General features: G+C 43.3%; 1 protein-coding gene across 7 annotated transcripts in view; it reads left to right on the forward strand.

The window, feature by feature from the left end:
• Positions 1–13,735: 13,735 nt before the first annotated feature.
• The window catches only part of ezh2 (enhancer of zeste 2 polycomb repressive complex 2 subunit), a 90,354-nt gene continuing 83,127 nt past the window's right edge, over positions 13,736–20,962 (forward strand). For 3 of the 7 annotated variants that reach the window (XM_069912432.1, XM_069912431.1, XM_069912455.1), the window contains exon 1: positions 13,736–14,033. The gene's annotated coding sequence lies outside the window, so the exon portion shown is untranslated. The remainder of the gene's footprint in view (positions 14,034–20,962) is intronic. The other 4 variants (XM_069912440.1, XM_069912457.1, XM_069912445.1 and 1 more) reach the window with 2 other exon arrangements.

The following is a 20,962-nucleotide window of genomic DNA, read 5'->3' on the forward strand; positions in this document are numbered from 1 at the left end:
GCCCCCGCTCTCTGACAGCCCCCGCTCTCTGACAGCCCCCGCTCTCTGACAGCCCCCGCTCTCTGACAGCCCCCGCTCTCTGACAGCCCCCGCTCTCTGACAGCCCCCGCTCTCTGACAGCCCCCGCTCTCTGACAGCCCCCGCTCTCTGACAGCCCCCGCTCTCTGACAGCCCCCGCTCTCTGACAGCCCCCGCTCTCTGACAGCCCCCGCTCTCTGACAGCCCCCGCTCTCTGACAGCCCCCGCTCTCTGACAGCCCCCGCTCTCTGACAGCCCCCGCTCTCTGACAGCCCCCGCTCTCTGACAGCCCCCGCTCTCTGACAGCCCCCGCTCTCTGACAGCCCCCGCTCTCTGACAGCCCCCGCTCTCTGACAGCCCCCGCTCTCTGACAGCCCCCGCTCTCTGACAGCCCCCGCTCTCTGACAGCCCCCGCTCTCTGACAGCCCCCGCTCTCTGACAGCCCCCGCTCTCTGACAGCCCCCGCTCTCTGACAGCCCCCGCTCTCTGACAGCCCCCGCTCTCTGACAGCCCCCGCTCTCTGACAGCCCCCGCTCTCTGACAGCCCCCGCTCTCTGACAGCCCCCGCTCTCTGACAGCCCCCGCTCTCTGACAGCCCCCGCTCTCTGACAGCCCCCGCTCTCTGACAGCCCCCGCTCTCTGACAGCCCCCGCTCTCTGACAGCCCCCGCTCTCTGACAGCCCCCGCTCTCTGACAGCCCCCGCTCTCTGACAGCCCCCGCTCTCTGACAGCCCCCGCTCTCTGACAGCCCCCGCTCTCTGACAGCCCCCGCTCTCTGACAGCCCCCGCTCTCTGACAGCCCCCGCTCTCTGACAGCCCCCGCTCTCTGACAGCCCCCGCTCTCTGACAGCCCCCGCTCTCTGACAGCCCCCGCTCTCTGACAGCCCCCGCTCTCTGACAGCCCCCGCTCTCTGACAGCCCCCGCTCTCTGACAGCCCCCGCTCTCTGACAGCCCCCGCTCTCTGACAGCCCCCGCTCTCTGACAGCCCCCGCTCTCTGACAGCCCCCGCTCTCTGACAGCCCCCGCTCTCTGACAGCCCCCGCTCTCTGACAGCCCCCGCTCTCTGACAGCCCCCGCTCTCTGACAGCCCCCGCTCTCTGACAGCCCCCGCTCTCTGACAGCCCCCGCTCTCTGACAGCCCCCGCTCTCTGACAGCCCCCGCTCTCTGACAGCCCCCGCTCTCTGACAGCCCCCGCTCTCTGACAGCCCCCGCTCTCTGACAGCCCCCGCTCTCTGACAGCCCCCGCTCTCTGACAGCCCCCGCTCTCTGACAGCCCCCGCTCTCTGACAGCCCCCGCTCTCTGACAGCCCCCGCTCTCTGACAGCCCCCGTTCTCTGACAGCCCCCGCTCTCTCTGCCCCTGGCGCAGTGTCATTTCCCAACATATTACTGACTTAATTTTTTTTCCCCCCCAGTAAACTCAATAGATTTGGAGTCAATCTCAGGCTTCTGGCCCTCTTGCTTTTCCCTTTTCTTCCAAGAACAAAATCCACAACTTTGTCAAAAAAAATCCATCACATAAATATTTTATTTTTTAAATCCCAGACTATTGTGTTGCTGACCTTGGGCACATCTCACATCAGCTGCACAATTTGTATATATTTAATCTGAATATAAATTTAGATCAAGTGAAGCAACAGGCTGAGGCATGAATTAAAATTTAAAAATTTTCATGTGTCTGCTTAATTTTTTTGTCTAAACTATGAAACCCCAACAAGGCTGCTCCACTTTTACTGGAACAAACTATATTTTTGTGTAAAGTTCTACAAAATCACACTGAATTGTTAACCCTCAGACCTAAGAACCAAAGTTGCTACCAAATGAGCTGAAACTAATACTGTAATTGAAAGAGAACTAGATATGGCAGAAGAATTTATATTGAGTAAGAGGTTCAGGAACAAGAAGACTACAGAGGAAATTATGTATTAAACATGACTTTATAAGAAGATGCAGTTGGATAATCATGTTGAGGAACTTTGGGGGACATCCGATGCGCTCTAGTATTTGCCAAAGCCCTTTCCTGCTCACGGTGTCGAAGGCTTTGGTGAGGTCAACAAAGGTGATGTAGAGTCCTTTGTTTTGTTCTCTGCACTTTTCTTGGAGCTGTCTGAGGGCAAAGACCATGTCAGTGGTTCCTCTGTTTGCGCGAAAGCCGCACTGTGATTCTGGGAGAATATTCTCAGCGACACTAGGTATTATTCTATTTAGTAGAATCCTAGCGAAGATTTTGCCTGCAATGGAGAGCAACGTGATTCCCCTGTAGTTTGAGCAGTCTGATTTCTCGCCTTTGTTTTTGTACAGGGTGATGATGGTGGCATCACGAAGATCCTGAGGCAGTTTACCTTGGTCCCAACAAAGCTTGAAAAACTCATGCAGTTTGGCATGCAGAGTTTTGCCGCCAGCCTTCCAGACTTCTGGGGGGGGATTCCATCCATACCTGCTGCTTTGCGCATCGGATGTCCCCCAAAGTTCCTCAACATGATTATCCAACTGCACGAAAACCAACAAGGTCGGGTCAGATACAGCAATGAGCTCTCTGAACCCTTCTCCATTAACAATGGCGTGAAGCAAGGCTGTGTTCTCGCACCAACCCTCTTTTCAATCTTCTTCAGCATGATGCTGAACCAAGCCATGAAAGACCCCAACAATGAAGACGCTGTTTACATCCGGTACCGCACGGATGGCAGTCTCTTCAATCTGAGGCGCCTGCAAGCTCACACCAAGACACAAGAGAAACTTGTCCGTGAACTACTCTTTGCAGATGATGCCGCTTTAGTTGCCCATTCAGAGCCAGCTCTTCAGCGCTTGACGTCCTGCTTTGCGGAAACTGCCAAAATGTTTGGCCTGGAAGTCAGCCTGAAGAAAACTGAGGTCCTCCATCAGCCAGCTCCCCACCATGACTACCAGCCCCCCCACATCTCCATCGGGCACACAAAACTCAAAACGGTCAACCAGTTTACCTATCTCGGCTGCACCATTTCATCAGATGCAAGGATCGACAATGAGATAGACAACAGACTCGCCAAGGCAAATAGCGCCTTTGGAAGACTACACAAAAGAGTCTGGAAAAACAACCAACTGAAAAACCTCACAAAGATAAGCGTATACAGAGCCGTTGTCATACCCACACTCCTGTTCGGCTCCGAATTATGGGTCCTCTACCGGCACCACCTACGGCTCCTAGAACGCTTCCACCAGCGTTGTCTCCGCTCCATCCTCAACATCCATTGGAGCGCTCACACCCCTAACGTCGAGGTACTCGAGATGGCAGAGGTCGACAGCATCGAGTCCACGCTGCTGAAGATCCAGCTGCGCTGGATGGGTCACGTCTCCAGAATGGAGGACCATCGCCTTCCCAAGATCGTATTATATGGCGAGCTCTCCACTGGCCACCGTGACAGAGGTGCACCAAAGAAAAGGTACAAGGACTGCCTAAAGAAATCTCTTGGTGCCTGCCACATTGACCACCGCCAGTGGGCTGATAACGCCTCAAACCGTGCATCTTGGCGCCTCACAGTTTGGCGGGCAGCAGCCTCCTTTGAAGAAGACCGCAGAGCCCACCTCACTGACAAAAGGCAAAGGAGGAAAAACCCAACACCCAACCCCAACCAACAAATTTTCCCTTGCAACTGCTGCAATCGTGTCTGCCTGTCCCGCATCGGACTGGTCAGCCACAAACGAGCCTGCAGCTGATGTGGACTTTTTACCCCCTCCATAAATCTTCGTCCGCGAAGCCAAGCCAAAGAAAGATAAGAAGATAATAGAAAGAAATCTTCAAATACATGGGTTGGACCTAAAACAATAAACGATATACAAGGCAACAGTCTCAAAAGGTTGTGAATTTGATAGAGCAATGCAATTAATATACTGAAGCTCAAACATTTAATTTGAGCAAAATGTGCTTATTCACTTAAGTGTAGCAGCAGCTACACTGCTACTGAAAGAACACACAACCAGATGGGTTGAGCTCAGTGAACAGAACTGATTTATTGCAGGCTGCTGGGCTGGACTTGTACTCCCAGCCCAGACCTGGCTGAGATCCGCGCTGAGGGGGGGGGGGGGGCGCGCTGACATCACCCGGGCATCACGTGGTCCCCCAGCGTGGGCTTCTGAGCCCTGTGCTGAGAAGAAGGGAAACCCCCTACAGCGCCATTTTGGCCGGCTGCCCCGCGTGTGGATTACAAGTGGGGCCGGTTAGCCTGCCTAGTGGTGTGCTGCCACATAAGCCCCAAATTATTAAACCTATGTACTTAGCTCCCTTCTCTACTCACTTTGCACATGATTGTATGGCTTGGTATGACAATAACACCATCCACAAATTTGCTAATACAATATTGGGTTGAATAAGAAAGGGTAATGAGTCAGCACACCAGGGGTGGGGGAGATTAAAAATTTGCCTGAATGGTGCATTAACAACCTTGTCACCAAAATCAAAGAGCTTATGGAGGACTTTAGGAAGTCAAAACCTGAGGTGAAGTGTGCTGACCAGCTTCATTATGGCATATTATGGGAGCACCAATGCCTCTGAGGGGAAAGCCCTGCAAAAGGTAGTGGGTACAGCTCAGTATATCCTAGGCAAAACTCACCCCACCATAGAGAAATTCTACACAGAATTCTGCTGTTGGAGCAGCAGCAATCATCAAGGATCCACATTACCCATGATTGCTTAGTTCTCGCTGCTGCCATCAGGAAAGAGGTATAGGTGCCAGCAGGTTCAGGAACAGTTGCTACCCCGCACCATGAAACTCCTATCCTAAAACTCAAGAGACTCATTCAAGGTCTATTATTTTACACATTATTTATTACTGAATATTTATTTTCTGAATTGCAATGTTTGTTTATATTTCTTTCCTCATTTTTATTCGTCTCTTTTATATACATTTCTTTTCTTGAATAGTTGGTTGATCACTTGGAGATTTCAGTGGCAGTGGCATTTTTGACCACAAGATAATGAAATTCAATAAAAAAAACATTTGTAGGTGCTGATTAATAATAAAGCTAAGCATTTGGAGAAAAACTCATACAGGCTTAAAGAGCCATGTGGGAATTCAGAAAAAGACATCATCTTTAAGTGGTGAGCTCCAGAGTTTTATCAACGATTAACTGTTGTAAAGTACAACAATTTGTATAATAAACTCTTGATCTCTTAAAAAAAAATCACTGTTTATTGCTCATTTTATCTCATCTGAGAACACCTTCAGTTTAACAATGGATAAGCAGAATAGTGGTTGCATGGACAAGATTGCCAAAATGACAGAGAGTAAAAGCACAAAAATGCTGGAGGAACTCAGCAGGTCTTGCAGAGCCCATAAGAGGTAAAGATGTATAATCAACATTTTGGGCCTCAGCCCTTATATAAAACAATAAAGCATAGTACAGGCCCTTCGGCCCTCAATGTTGGGCCAATCCATGTATACCTTCCTAATAAAAGTACTAAACCCTCCCTACCCCATAATCATTTATTTTTCTTTCATCCATGTGTCTAAGAGTCTCTTAAATGCCACCAATGTTTCAGCCTTCACCACCATCCCTGGCAAGGAATTCCATGCATCCACAACTCTGTAAAAAAAACTTACCGCTGATGTCTCCCCTTAACTTCCCTCCCTTTAACTTTGTACATATCTCCCTGGTCTTTGCTGATCCTGCCCTGGGAAACAGGTGCTGGCTGTCCACCCTATCTATGCCTCTCATAAACAGAGAAATAGCACATTTTTAAAGACAGCAAAGAACATACATTAAGGTAAGTAGAGAAGCAGCTAAAACATACAAAGTCCTTGGCTTCAGACAGGGCAATAAATTAAAACGTAGACCACAAAGCAAAGGATCAGAATTGGGCAATTCAGCCCATTAAGTATATCCCGTCATTCCATGACTAATTTACTACTCCTTTCAACTCAATTTTTTTGCCTTCTCCTCGTAACCCTTGATTCCCCTTCTGATCAAGAATGTACCTACCTCCACCCCAATGAGTCTCTACTGCCGTCATGGCAATGAATTTCACAAATTCACCACCCACTGGTCTCAGACTTCACCTCCATAGGAAACATCCCCTCTACATCTGATGAAACAAGAACAAGTAGTAAATCTAACAAAGGGTCTTTGACCTCTAATTCGGTGACGTTGGAACCTGGCCATTGCCGTACCACTGAAAATAGCAGAAAATAGGTGTCAAAGGTGTGGTAGGTGCCTTGATCAGACCCATTTTCTGAGCTAAAATAATCAAATATATCACAAATCTAATCCCAATTAGTGTAGCGGTTAGCACAATGCCTTTACAGTGCCAGCGATGGAGACCAGCGTTTGAATCCCGTGCTGTCTGTAAGGAGTTTGTTCTAACAGCAGCAGATTATTCAACCTTTATACTGCCAGTGATCAGGATTTGAATTCTGCATTGTCTGTAAGGAATTTGTACTAACGGCAGCAGATTCAAAATGTACTGGATCACAGGAGTTGCTGGACCACAGAGTACCAGATAATACAGGTTTCTTTTTTGGACAACTTGAGCTCTTAACTTCACATTGTGCGTCACTTTAAGATTTATCAGTTTGTTTCTTATCGTCAATGAGTTCTACACTTTAATACGCAAATTTTCCTCCACATTATTACATTTTCTAATGTTTGGAAAAGGTTTGTGTGCTGTATGTCAAATATTTAAACTGAAGTTTAATTCAGGAATAGTCAAATAATCCTACATTGATAATATTTGAAACAATTCCTAACAAAAAACAAGTCATTTCACCTTTCCAAGCAAAAAGGTTCCTGGGTATTTATCTCAGAATGCTTAAAAAAAAATTTACAATGTGCTTATGACAATACAAGTGTGGCACTTGGATTTGAGGGAATTAATAATTAACATAGAGTCTGAATGCATCTATCTAATGCAATGACTTGACATTTCTGAAACAATTATATTCAGAGTGTTCTCTGGCAACTTTCACAAGATAGAATATGTACTACAAAAAGGCAGTTTGACAAAGTTTCTTCTGAAACACCATTCAAACAGAAAGCTGTGATGTAATCAAAAAATCAAACTACTGCAGATACTGCTAATTTGAAATAAAAGCCAACATTTTAAAAGATCAACAAACATCTGTGTAGAGAAAGATACAGTGTGTTGAATTGGCTGATCATTTAAAGTAGTGTAAATTGGAACAGGTTGCTGTAGAAAATGTCAGATTATTGCATCTATTGTAACCTATACCTTGGATAACTTGAGCTCTTAACTTCACATTGTGCTTCATTTTAAGATTTCTCATTGTTTGTTTCTTATCGTCAATGAGCTCTACACTTTAATATGCCAATTTTCCTCCATTATATTACATTTCTATCTTCAAAAACTTCTAGCTTATCAATTCATTGCATTTGTAACAACAGAAGACAATAAATACTTATTACAGTTGGGTCAGGGTTGGGAAGGTAGGATTCTACCTGATTAAAGTACCAGATTATACTTTGGTACAGTCTCCAATTCTGTTCACATTAAACAAAATAATCAATAAATACTGGAGCAATAGATAATATTTGAGATATCAATTTGGAATTAAAGGTACTGAAGAGGTGAAATTGTAAATACACATATGTACTACAGGTGAAATTTTAAGCCAAAGAAATATAGGTTCAAATTAATATTATCATTAAGACCAAAAATAGGAAGCTAATTGACACACAAAAATCAAATGACAGGTATCCAGATAAACTGCTGCATGCAAAATCTGTGGATGCATTTCAGAAAATAATAAGCAGAGATGTATGATAAAATTGTTATCCCTTCTGTATTGGTGTAATGATTATTGATCATTATCCTTCAGAGACTTCAGTCACAAAACACCTCAAATCTGCTAAGATTTGGTTTCAAAATTGAAGCAGCACAAAGTGCTGTAAAACATTCTACCAGAGACCTCCAATACCTTCTCAAAATTTTCACATGAAACCCAGAAATCGTTAAAGGGTGGAAGACGAATCTTTGAGTCAGGCTCAGAAAGATATTGATAGTGATGCCATAGTATTTTAGATGGTTGTTTCTCAATTACATGCGACCAATGGTACAGAATTAGAATTACAATAGTTTATGTTGAATAATGAAGTAACGGGAGCTGGAAAACAGTGAGTGTTATTTCTAGGCCTCAGAATATTAGAAATGATGTAGGCAAGGTAACACAGTGGCTCTCAACCTTTTTTCTTTCCACTCATATACCACTTTAAGTAATCCCTATGCCATAAGTGCTCTGTGATTGGTAAGAGACTGCTTAAGGTGATATGTGAATGGGAAGGGAAGGTTGAGAATCACTGCTCTAGATCCAATTGTTATCGAAATATTTTGCTTGTCATTGGCCCATTTCCTTTGAAGTTATAAAACCTTGCACATAAATTCAATTAGGTACGATTAAAACCATGGTTTTCAAACTTTTTTTTCCACCCACATAACATCTTAAGTAATCCCTTACTTAAGAACACTTATGGCAAAGGGAATACTTAAAGTAGTATGTGAGTGGAACAAAAAGGGATGAGAACCATTGGTGTAACAGTTATCAATGGGGCTTTTAATGAACATGTGATTTAGGCAAATCAAATTAGTGCGAAGATCATTGAGGATAAATTCTTGGATTGTACGAGATGATTTCTCATCACGGATTACCATGTATTGACAGAAGGTTAATTAATAATTTTGTTACAAAGGGGCCCATAGGAAAGAGTGATTCCCCTTAAAATAATAAAGCTTCATATTAATTTTTAAAATGCCGTTCAATGAGAAATTACATTTCTAAATAAACTATAAACGTACACAGAATAGATTGGCTGTGAAGAATTTGGAAACTACAAAAAGGGTATGGTGGAGACATGCAATGGTTGCATTTAAGAAAAAAATCATGACATCCAACAAACATACATTCCTTTATGGCACAGTGACTCAAAATAAAATAGAAATGATTAGCAAGGACAAATGCATATTCATTTCAGGTAGAGAAAGGAAAATTTATAAGAGAGAATAAAGAAATGGGAAAGGAGTTAAATAGATCCTTTCCTCTTTTCACACAAGGCATATGGGGAATGATGAATGCAGCTATTCATATAACACTTTCAAAACTAACAAGTAATGACAAGGATGCAAAGAGCCTTTATGAATAAGGTGAGTGGGCAACAACATACGTGATAGAGTATTATATACCCAAGTGTGGGGTTATCCCCTTCAGTAGAAATGCAGGCACACAATCCTTTATCCAGACATCTAAAATCCGGAAAGCTCCAAAATCCGGTAAGTGGGGAGAGAGGCGGCAGCGCGAGTCGGGTAGCCGGGAGACTGGCAGCACATGTCAGGCTGGTGAGACCAGCAGTGCGAGTCAGACGGGTGAGGGGAGATGGCTGGGCAACTGGAAGAGGGTGGGGGTGGATACGGCAGCATAATTCGGGTGGGCTTAAATCTGGCTTTCCAAAATCCAGAAAAATCTGAAATTCGGAACACACTGTTCCCCAAGGGTTCCGGATAAAGGATTGTGTACCTGTAATAAAATGCTGATATGCAAAGTGATCTGGGTGTTCTTATATTTTAACTTTTAGTGACTTGAGTGTATGTGCAGCTGGTAATTATGAAACCAAATAATATGATTGTATTTAATGCAAGAGGATTTGTGTACAAGAATAAAATATCTTACAATTACATAAATTCTTTGTAAGAGGGCACAGAGAAAACTCTCTTGACTAGTGTCTGCGATCACAGGTCTGTCAGATGAGGAGCAATTAAGTGGGCCAAGGTTCTGAGGAATTTAGAAGAATAAGAGGTGATATTCAAATACACTATACAAGAGGTCATAGTCTCAAAATAAAGCAAAGGCATTTTGGAATGAAATGAGGAAAAATTTCTACACTCAAAAATGTGTTGTAACTTCAGAATTCACTGCACTGGAGGTAATGTGGAAACTCAACTATTGAATGAATTTAAATTGAACGGTAATTTCCAAACATTAGAATTACAGATATGAACACAGAGCAGAAAAATGGTTTTGAGGTAAAAGATTAACATGATTTAGTTGAATAGAAAAACAAGTTTGAGAGCTAAATAGCCTATTGCTATCTACTTGTTAGTGGAAGTCATAATTCCACTGGAACCATTTCTTCTTTATCTGTAATTTTCACTTTTACACAAGACCCATCATATGATCCATTACACATAGGGTACATTATAGTATTAAAAGACAGCAATGAGTATATGACATTAAAACAGTCAAAACATTGTGCAATACTGCAAGGTGCTGGTAGGCAACCCAAGATATTTCAATATATAACATTTAGACTTACTATTTCCTTCTCTCCTGCAAATAATGAAATATCCTGGAGCTGGATGTCTAGCATCCCTCTCATCTGATACAAATAGCCTTTCACCATCTACCGGCCCAGGAGTTTCGATTTATTCCATCATGGAATTGCTTTTCGAGCACGGCCAAGCTGAATGCTGACACAACCTGACCTTGTGACAGAAGGTCACCAGATAGCAAGGAAGAGTGGAAACTCCCAAATACAGGGAAAGCCAAAATTAACGGCTGGTTTCACAGAGGATTTAAAGTGCACTAGTTAACTAGGATATTTAAGAAGCTTTCATGAACGTGGCTTAAATTTGGTTTTGTTAGTTGGAGACTATGAAGTCCTGGAGTAAGGTAAGTAAGGCCAAATGAGAACACCTGGGTTAAGTCTGATTAGGTTAAGTATGAACACATGCTGTTGATCTAATGACACCCATAAAAACCCAGAAATGAATAGAAAACACAATTACTGGTGTGAATCATGAGACAAAACATTGGCAGAGGAAAAAAGAACTTGTTCAAAAATCTTTAGTGAGTATGGAAAAAAAATGCTACTTAAAACGAAGTGTATTGTGTAAACACTGGAATTGATTTTTCTATACTCCGAACATACACTCGACCATCCCTCTAGTGCAAATATGAGCTTTGTATCTTTACTGCTCAGCTGTTGTGGGATTTGTGGATGGAGTGAATAAAAATGTACTCTGACCATACCTACTGTCACCAAGTAGTAGTCCACTATGAAGGGTTGAGAAACATCCTTGAATTGCGAGTTGCACCTTTCCAACAAGCAACAATGTTTAAAAACTCTAAATTAGGAGTACATACACCCTGAACATTGATGGAAAACCATTCCTTAGTTCCTATACTCCTCAGCATCAGGAGTTGTACACTTGATGGGAACGTGACATCTTCTTGTTGTCTGTCTTTGGCTTGGCTTCGCGGACGAAGATTTATGGAGGGGGTAAAAAGTCCACGTCAGCTGCAGGCTCGTTTGTGGCTGACCAGTCCGATGCGGGACAGGCAGACACGATTGCAGCGGTTGCAAGGGAAAATTGGTTGGTTGGGGTTGGGTGTTGGGTTTTTCCTCCTTTGCCTTTTGTCAGTGAGGTGGGCTCTGCGGTCTTCTTCAAAGGAGGCTGCTGCCCGCCAAACTGTGAGGCGCCAAGATGCACGGTTTGAGGCGTTATCAGCCCACTGGCGGTGGTCAATGTGGCAGGCACCAAGAGATTTCTTTAGGCAGTCCTTGTACCTTTTCTTTGGTGCACCTCTGTCACGGTGGCCAGTGGAGAGCTTGCCATATAATACGATCTTGGGAAGGCGATGGTCCTCCATTCTGGAGACGTGACCCATCCAGCGCAGCTGGATCTTCAGCAGCGTGGACTCGATGCTGTCGACCTCTGCCATCTCGAGTACCTCGACGTTAGGGGTGTGAGCGCTCCAATGGATGTTGAGGATGGAGCGGAGACAACGCTGGTGGAAGCGTTCTAGGAGCCGTAGGTGGTGCCGGTAGAGGACCCATGATTCGGAGCCGAACAGGAGTGTGGGTATGACAACGGCTCTGTATACGCTTATCTTTGTGAGGTTTTTCAGTTGGTTGTTTTTCCAGACTCTTTTGTGTAGTCTTCCAAAGGCGCTATTTGCCTTGGCGAGTCTGTTGTCTATCTCATTGTCGATCCTTGCATCTGATGAAATGGTGCAGCCGAGATAGGTAAACTGGTTGACCGTTTTGAGTTTTGTGTGCCCGATGGAGATGTGGGGGGGCTGGTAGTCATGGTGGGGAGCTGGCTGATGGAGGACCTCAGTTTTCTTCAGGCTGACTTCCAGGCCAAACATTTTGGCAGTTTCCGCAAAGCAGGACGTCAAGCGCTGAAGAGCTGGCTCTGAATGGGCAACTAAAGCGGCATCATCTGCAAAGAGTAGTTCACGGACAAGTTTCTCTTGTGTCTTGGTGTGAGCTTGCAGGCGCCTCAGATTGAAGAGACTGCCATCCGTGCGGTACCGGATGTAAACAGCGTCTTCATTGTTGGGGTCTTTCATGGCTTGGTTCAGCATCATGCTGAAGAAGATTGAAAAGAGGGTTGGTGCGAGAACACAGCCTTGCTTCACGCCATTGTTAATGGAGAAGGGTTCAGAGAGCTCATTGCTGTATCTGACCCGACCTTGTTGGTTTTCGTGCAGTTGGATAATCATGTTGAGGAACTTTGGGGGACATCCGATGCGCTCTAGTATTTGCCATCAGGAGTTGTACACTTGATGGGAACGTGACATACATAGATGGCAAGTGCCCACATTCATAGAATTGCACTGCTTGGCCAGCAGAATCAGGAAATTTGATGTAAAGACTCCTCAGTTCACAAATGACCCTGCAGACTTTGTGAACTATTCTACACAGTTGCTTCACTGGCACCACAGAAATCACCAGTTTCATGATGAAAGATTCCAGATGCCAAAAACCTCAAAGTGATCAGAACATAGAGAAAATTGGGCAAAGACCTTCCTCTTTGAGACAGAGAGGAAAGTCGAGGCTCAAGCAAAGATATTATCTCCAACGCATTTCTTTGGGTACCCTCCACATAAGCGGTCTCGTAAAGTAAATTAATGGCTTACTCCTATCTACCACTACTCGCCTGACTGGTCTGTGTATTGGTCTTCATTTAGATATTCCAAATACTCCATGCTCCCTCACAAACATTACTAACCAGAAGTTAAATCTGCCTCTTTGAAGGATTAATTTAAGCTTCCATTTAGTCATAGAGTAGTTCTAGGCCTCCCTCTCGCAATCGGCTTTGTTTAATCCAGAACAGGCCAAATCTACGACTATTTTGAGGTGCAAATCGCTTTGAGTTAAGACAACTCCGACAGAAATTTTAGTCCGGGATTAGGCTTAAGCCCCGTCTGTGAATCCGGTCCTAAGAGTCACTTCCTCCCGCCTAATCACCAAATGAGGTAAAAGCACCGACAGTACAAAATGGTGCAACTTCACGATACGAATCGAGTCAACCTTTGAGAAAATGTGATCACAAATAGACAAACAACGACGCCAATAGTCGATGCCCGCAGCCATTGGTCATCGGAGTCTTGATTTCAGGCAATCCACTATAAATAGAAAATTGCACGTTACATGTGGCCCAAGCTTTGCACACGCGCGCACGCACGCACACACACACACACACACACACGCTGAGACTGTAACGCCATGCCGAACGGCAGCTGAGCACGGATATTACTAACTTGCCCGGCCCTCACGTCTCAAAGTCGAATCACTCGACCTTAAACGAAGCGAAATCGGAAAGCACCCGATAACCCACAAAGAAACACCACATGGTCACATCCCACACTCCCGTGCGAGGCACCTACTGGTTGGAGGGAGGTCGCCACCTTTCGGCCAATGAAAAAAGAGCTTGTTTAGGGGGTTCAGTAAAGTTTGATTGGATTGGTCAAGCTATTTTCGCGCTTTATCCGTGGAGCCGGGCGGAGAAGGAAGACAAAAGAGAGAAAGAAAAGAGTAAAAACCCGGCGTTGAGTCGGAACGGGATATAGGCGCGTGGAAAGCCAGAGCAACAAATTCTGATTGCGATACTCGTCGCAACGGAGCCGGGCAGCAAACTCACCCGATAAAACTCTCGCAAAGTTTCGGCTCCAAAGTTGGCCCCACTGCCGATGCCTGTTGGCAGGGAAGGAGGAGGAAAAAAACACGGGTCAGCTTCTCGCTGCCGGTAAGAAGGAAGCGGCGAGAGTCTTTCGCCCCTCCTCCCCCGATCTTTACCAAGTACGGTCACCCTTGCGAGCTTGCGCCGGGCGGGGGGACGGGATCTGCCGAGCTCGCGGTCGGCTTTGTAATCCAACGGCCGGCGGCTGCTGCTCCCGCGGCTTGTTTGAGTGACACGCGCGCGCGCGCGCGGTCAACACTGTCATGCTCGGCTCGAATCTCTGATGACCCCTCACCCCCACTGGTGGGAGCCTCCTGCCCAGAACTGACGGGCGAGGGAGGGGGAGGCAAGGTTACAGTGGGTGATGGACTCCCCCACCCACCACCACCACACACACACACACACAATAGAGAGGATTTGTGGACTGGTCTGGTGAAATGGTTCAGACATTTATGGGGTCTGTTCAGGGAAGTCTCATTTTAATGAACAGCCGAGTTTTGCCATCTGTACTGATTATAAACTTGATGCACTGAGAGTTGACCTGTTACTCATTAGTAACCCAAAATCTACCTTTCTCCTATCCAATTAGAATGGGCTGAAGTGACAAAAAACGAGATGTAATGAATCAACTAGAATGAACGAAGAGTGGGGGATAGATGTTTTGGAAAACTTTTGTAGGGTTGATGCCCTACTGTGTTGTGTGATTTTCCTTGAATGGTTGAGATAATTAGATCAGTTTAGTGCTGTTTATGTGAAATACATTTCACTCTACTACCATTGGAGAAAAGGTACAGGAGCCTAAAGATGAGCACTCAGCAGCACAATGACAGCTTCTTCCCTGCGTCCATCAGATTCCTGAACAATCAATGAACCAAATACACTTGTGCACTATTATTGTTTCTTATATATATATATGTGTGTGTGTGTGTATAGGAAGGTCGTAAGTTGGTTATAATATGTATGTTTGCACTATGATACTGCTGCAAAATACTGAATTACATGACAATAAATCCTGATTCTTAAAGGTTTGAAGGGCTAACAAACACTGGTCGAATTCTTTGAAGAGCTAATAAAGAAAATAGGTCATGATAATGACAAATGCACTCTGGCAGTTTTATGGATCTTTGTGAAGAGGAGAGGAATAAGGTAGAATGGCTAAATAGATGGAAAAATAGATAGAGAACAAGATGGAAGATTTTTTATTCCAATTGGAAAGTAGAAAGATAATTTCTGATGCCACATCTATATCAGAATCCGGTTTGTTGTCTTGAACATGTCATGAAATTTGTTGTTTTGCGGCAGCACAGAATTAGGTGCAAAAATTACTATAAAACTACAATTATATAAAATACAAGATTTATAAAAATCAATCAATAATGCAAAAAAGTAAGATCGTGTTCTTAGGTTAATTGTCTTTTCAGAAATCTGGTGGAAGGGAAGAAGCTGTTTTTGTAATGTGGAGTGTGTGTCTCAGGCTTCAAACCCTCTCCTCCCTGATGATAGCATTGAATAAAGGGCATGGCCTAGGTGGTGAGGGTCCTTCATTATAGATGCTGCTGTCTTTAGCCACCGTCTTAAAGATGTCATTAATGGAGGGAAGACCATGATGGTCTTAATGCCCAAGATGGTGCTGGCCATGTTTACAACCCTCAGTAGCCCATTCCTGTCCTGTGCATTGGCACCCCCATACCAGACAGTGATGCAACCACAGTCACCAGCAAGAGTCTTTAGTGACATACCAAATCTCCTCAAATTGCTAACAAAATTTAGCCACTGGCATGCTTTCTTCATGATTGCATTGATGTAATGGCCCCAGGATAGATCTTCAGAGATGTTGCCACCCAGGAATCTGAAGTTTTTTGTCCTCTCCACAACTGACCCCTTGATGAGGACTGGTTTGTGTTCTGGCTTTCTCTTTCTGAAGTCCCCAATCAATTCCTTAGTTTTACTGATGTTGAGTGCAAGGTTTATGTTGAGACATCTCTCAATTAGATGATCTATCTCATTCCTGTATGCTTCCTCATTATCATATGTGATTCTGTCAACAACAGTGGTGTCATCAGCAAATTTGTAGAGGGTATTTGAATTGTGCCTGACTACACAGTCATGGATGTAGAGAGAGTGGAGCAGTGGGCTAAGCATACATTTGTGAGGTGTGTCTTTGTTGATTCACTGTGAGGAGGAGATGCTGTTACTGATTTTTCACTGTGGTCTTCTGATGAGGAAGTCTAGGATCCACTTGCAGAGGAAGGTACAGAGGCCTAGGTATTGCTGTTGTCCAGGTGATTCAGGGCTGAGTTGAGAGCCAGTGAGATTTCATCTGCTGTGGAGTGATTGTGGCAGAAGGCAAATTGGAATGGGTCCACATCTTCACTTAGGTACGAGTTAATTCTAGCCATGACCAATCTCTCAAAGGATTTTCTAATGGTAAATGTGAGTGGTACTAAGCAGAAGTAATTGAGGCAGCCCACTCTGCTCTTCATGGGCATGGGTATGATTAATGCCCTTTTGAAGCAGGTGGGAACCTCCGGCTGCGGCAGTGAAGAGATTGTAAATGTCCTTGAACACTCCAACTCCAGCTAGTTGGTTGGCACAGACTTTCAGTACCCTGCCAGGTATGCTACCAGGGCCTGACGCTTTGCAGCAGTTCACCCTCTTGAAAGGTGTTTTGACGTTGGCCTCTGAAACACCTATCACAGAGTCAATGGCTTCTGCAGGGATTCTCACAGGTACAGTTGAATTCTCCTTTTCAAAGCGAGCATAAAAGGTGATCATCTTTCACTCATAAAAGGTGTTTTGCTCATTGGGGAGTGAAGCATTTCAGCCATTTATGATATTTTGTAATTTGCTTCAATGTTTAAGAGTAATAAATCTATATCAATGTTAATGGCACCAAAGAAAGAAAATAGCCAAAACTGAGGAAGACTGCAATGTTATAGAAGGAAAATATAGGGGGGGGGGGGGGGGAAAGATTTGGAAATCTCTATATATGTGCATTTTAAAAAAAATTTTAAAAATAGTGAACATAAATGCAAAGAAATCATGCTGGCAAATGATGGATTATTGGTGAATTTTCATTTTGTTTTAAGAATGCTGCTAGAATAGATAATTTTAAAGTTAATAAGACAAGTGGGAGATTTTTAAATTGGTCTATAAACTTGCATAATATATAGACTAAACCGTGAAAAAGCCTTGTCTCAGTTCTAAAAAAATAAAGTAAACCATTTTTGTTTCCTATATCACAAGTCATTATTTATCTTCAAATATTTTGAAATTTCTCTGGGTTCTTAAGTGATTGGACAGGACTTCCACCATCAAAGACTTGCCATCTCAATCTGAGATTTCAACATCTACAATTTAAATGCAGCACTAAATTTGTTAATTTTTCCAGTGCAGCTTGGATTTAAGCAGTGCAGCTGAATAAACAGGAGTATTATTTCCCTCAAGAGTTTCACTGCATGACACTTTCACAGACTCATTCCTGGGGTCAGAGGCTCAGAGTCTGGCTCTCCATCAGTCCTGCTGCATGTATGTAATCTCTTTTATAATCACATTTTTGTTTGTTTAAGTTTTTCTGGGAATATGGTGTAGAATTTTTTGTTAAGGTAATCTCTGTGTCTTTAATTATTGGATCGTTTTGAGTTTTGTGTGCCCGATGGAGATGTGGGGGGGCTGGCTGATGGAGGACCTCAGTTTTCTTCAGGCTGACTTCCAGGCCAAACTCGGCTGCACCATTTCATCAGATGCAAGGATCGACAATGAGATAGACAACAGACTCGCCAAGGCAAATAGTGCCTTTGGAAGACTACACAAAAGAGTCTGGAAAAACAACCAACTGAAAAACCTCACAAAGATAAGCGTATACAGAGCCGTTGTCATACCCACACTCCTGTTCGGCTCCGAATCATGGGTCCTCTACCGGCATCACCTACGGCTCCTAGAACGCTTCCACCAGCGTTGTCTCCGCTCCATCCTCAACATCCATTGGAGCGCTTTCATCCCTAACGTCGAAGTACTCGAGATGGCAGAGGTCGACAGCATCGAGTCCACGCTGCTGAAGATCCAGCTGCGCTGGATGGGTCACGTCTCCAGAATGGAGGACCATCGCCTTCCCAAGATCGTGTTATATGGCGAGCTCTCCACTGGCCACCGTGACAGAGGTGCACCAAAGAAAAGGTACAAGGACTGCCTAAAGAAATCTCTTGGTGCCTGCCACATTGACTACCGCCAGTGGGCTGATAACGCCTCAAACCGTGCATCTTGGCGCCTCACAGTTCGGCGGGCAGCAACCTCCTTTGAAGAAGACCGCAGAGCCCACCTCACTGACAAAAGGCAAAGGAGGAAAAACCCAACACCCAACCCCAACCAACCAATTTTCCCCTGCAACCGCTGCAACCGTGTCTGCCTGTCCCGCATCGGACTTGTCAGCCACAAACGAGCCTGCAGCTGACGTGGACTTTTTACCCCCTCCATAAATCTTCGTCCGCGAAGCCAAGCCAAAGAATTATTGGATTAATATCCTAATATTTAGGAAGGATTGCTTGTTATCCCCAATAAGCTCAGCTGAATAGGTTTTCCAAGTGTTTCTTGAATATGGCATATTTGAGGTGATACGTTTTTGCTATTTTTAAGAATGGGAAACCATAGTTAAGATTATGCTGCAATAGGAAATCCTATTAGGTTAGTAGTTGGTGTACAGTGTAGAGGTTTTTTTTTGCTGAAGTGCATAAAGGTTCAAAATGAAACAAGCTGACATGGTTCTGAGTAGGTAGGAAAATGTTTTATGCTACTCATTGCTTTTTCATATCGCAATTAGTCACAGTTAATGCTTTCCTCCTGCAGAGTTGCAGAGGAGATTGTTGATGACGTGTCATCACTGAAGGCTGGCTACTGAAACTTTTCAAATAAAACCTGATGTGTTCCTCAACATTTCTTTTTTCACCAGTCCTTTGAATTATTATTACTGTTGGTAGGGTCCCATGTGTGGATCACCCTCAATCAATGTTAAAGGTTGCTTAGATGACATTGTTTCACTTTTTGGCTTGATTACAATAAAAAGCTTGTCTTCTACTTGATTTCTCAAATAATACTAATTGTTCAAAAGCAAAGATAGGCTTTATAAAAGGGCTACAGTGTAAAATTTCATTTAATAAAAGATGACATTAATAGAAAGGATGAGTGAAATACACTGAGGATATTTTGATCTAGTATAACTCCATGGTCAGGGTCAGGGAGTTGTAGCAAAAAAATAAATGTGTCAATCAAGCACGTGTTGTTGTGAAAATTCTAATCATGCACTTGCAAATGGAAGAGTAGCTATAGTAACTTTCCCACTTCATTTATGAAGATACATTTCCTCAATTAGATTCTAATCCTATTACCTTAAATTTTGCTTCCCAGATATCAAGCTTTCTGCTCAATAACTCCTTTCTATTTTCCTCACCTAGACCCATTGTAGTTTTATAAATCTTGACTAAATCTCTCTTGCCTTGTAACGAGAAAAACTGCTTCTTAAATGAAATATTCTTAATTTTTCTTTGTACACATCTTGAATTCCATATCCTAAATTTCTCATTATGGTTTTATTGGTTCTTGTAGCCCACACCTATAGTGTGCAAGTTGGCACTCATCAAGTGGGTTTAGGATTATAAATGTATGACTTGGTATTTGTGCATAGCTTCACATTTGTTACAAATGTGAAAATATAATGTTTAATTTAAAACTCATTTTTTCTACATTTCAATATTGATGATGAGTATTGCCATTAAAACAAATGCATGCTGAAGCTGCTGAATTAATGTTCAGGTATGTCCAAGTGGATATTATTCATTTGACTTTCTTGATTGAACTTCTATCAAACTGGATTCTGTGTATGCTCTCTGGTGTAATTACAACAATTTTCTGTGTGTTATGATAATTATGTTACTGCATGTTTGTCAAATAATCCATCTCATTATAGTCTAGTTCAGTGGCAGAATTCCTATTAGTCATAGCTCACATTTAAAGCCTACTTTTGGATTCTTGAATGCATAATTCATACTGACTTGTTCAATCTTAATGGTGCTGTCTTTAGAATAAAACATTCATATGCTGTCCATTTCGTCTACTAGATATACAGTATGTGTTAAGTTCCAAGTTGGCTTTCAAAGAAGAGACAGGAAGTTCTTAAAGTGTGCAAGCTACCATTTTTAAAATATCAAAATATCACGTTTTCTCTAAAATTGGCTTATGCGATTTCTGGAGCTTTATAGATTAATGGCTGTTTCCAATTTCCCAAGTAGGCATTTTCAAATGTTTTTGATGCATCACACAATTAGAAACAACTCAAGTTAAACTTCTCCACCCTCTTGGAATTGGATGTTGAGAAAATTTGAACTCTTGTAGTGTTCTTGTATTGTTTTTGTAAGTAGAATATGTTTCTATGATGGTATTGAAACTGGAGACACTTGGGTGCAGTTACCATAGGATTTTGCTATGACACATTCAAATTGTTCTGTTACCCTGAAGAAGACACATATAAATTGACACATTCAAGTTATCCTGTTACCCTGAAGAAGAGATCATGTAAAGCATTGGTAATGCTATCTGAAGTTGTTTATAGTGCAAGAAGCTTTGTTCATGATTTTCTGTGTAATCTGGGATCATTTGATTATGCCTGGCTTTTAGTTAGGTGGGTGTAAAGAACCAATCATTGTGGGTTTATTTAAAGCTTCATTAATGTTGGTGCTCAGAGTCGATAGTGATTTCATATCTCAAACTAGTGGATCACCTTGGCATAGATTGTGGGTTTTAACAAAGAGTTGGATGTTTAATAGCAATATTTAAGTCTAGCAATGCTACATTCCAAAAGTTTAATGATAGATTTCTGAAGTGATTTTGTGCACAAACATACTGGGCTATAGAAAGGTTTTTCAGAAAGACATAAGCAAATAGATCCTTCACCAAACCACTTTCTGATGATTTTGTGTTTGCAGGTGAGTATTTGTAATTGGTAT

This window comes from Narcine bancroftii, chromosome 1 (genome assembly GCF_036971445.1).
Source record: "Narcine bancroftii isolate sNarBan1 chromosome 1, sNarBan1.hap1, whole genome shotgun sequence".
Classification (NCBI taxonomy): Eukaryota; Metazoa; Chordata; class Chondrichthyes; order Torpediniformes; family Narcinidae; genus Narcine; species Narcine bancroftii.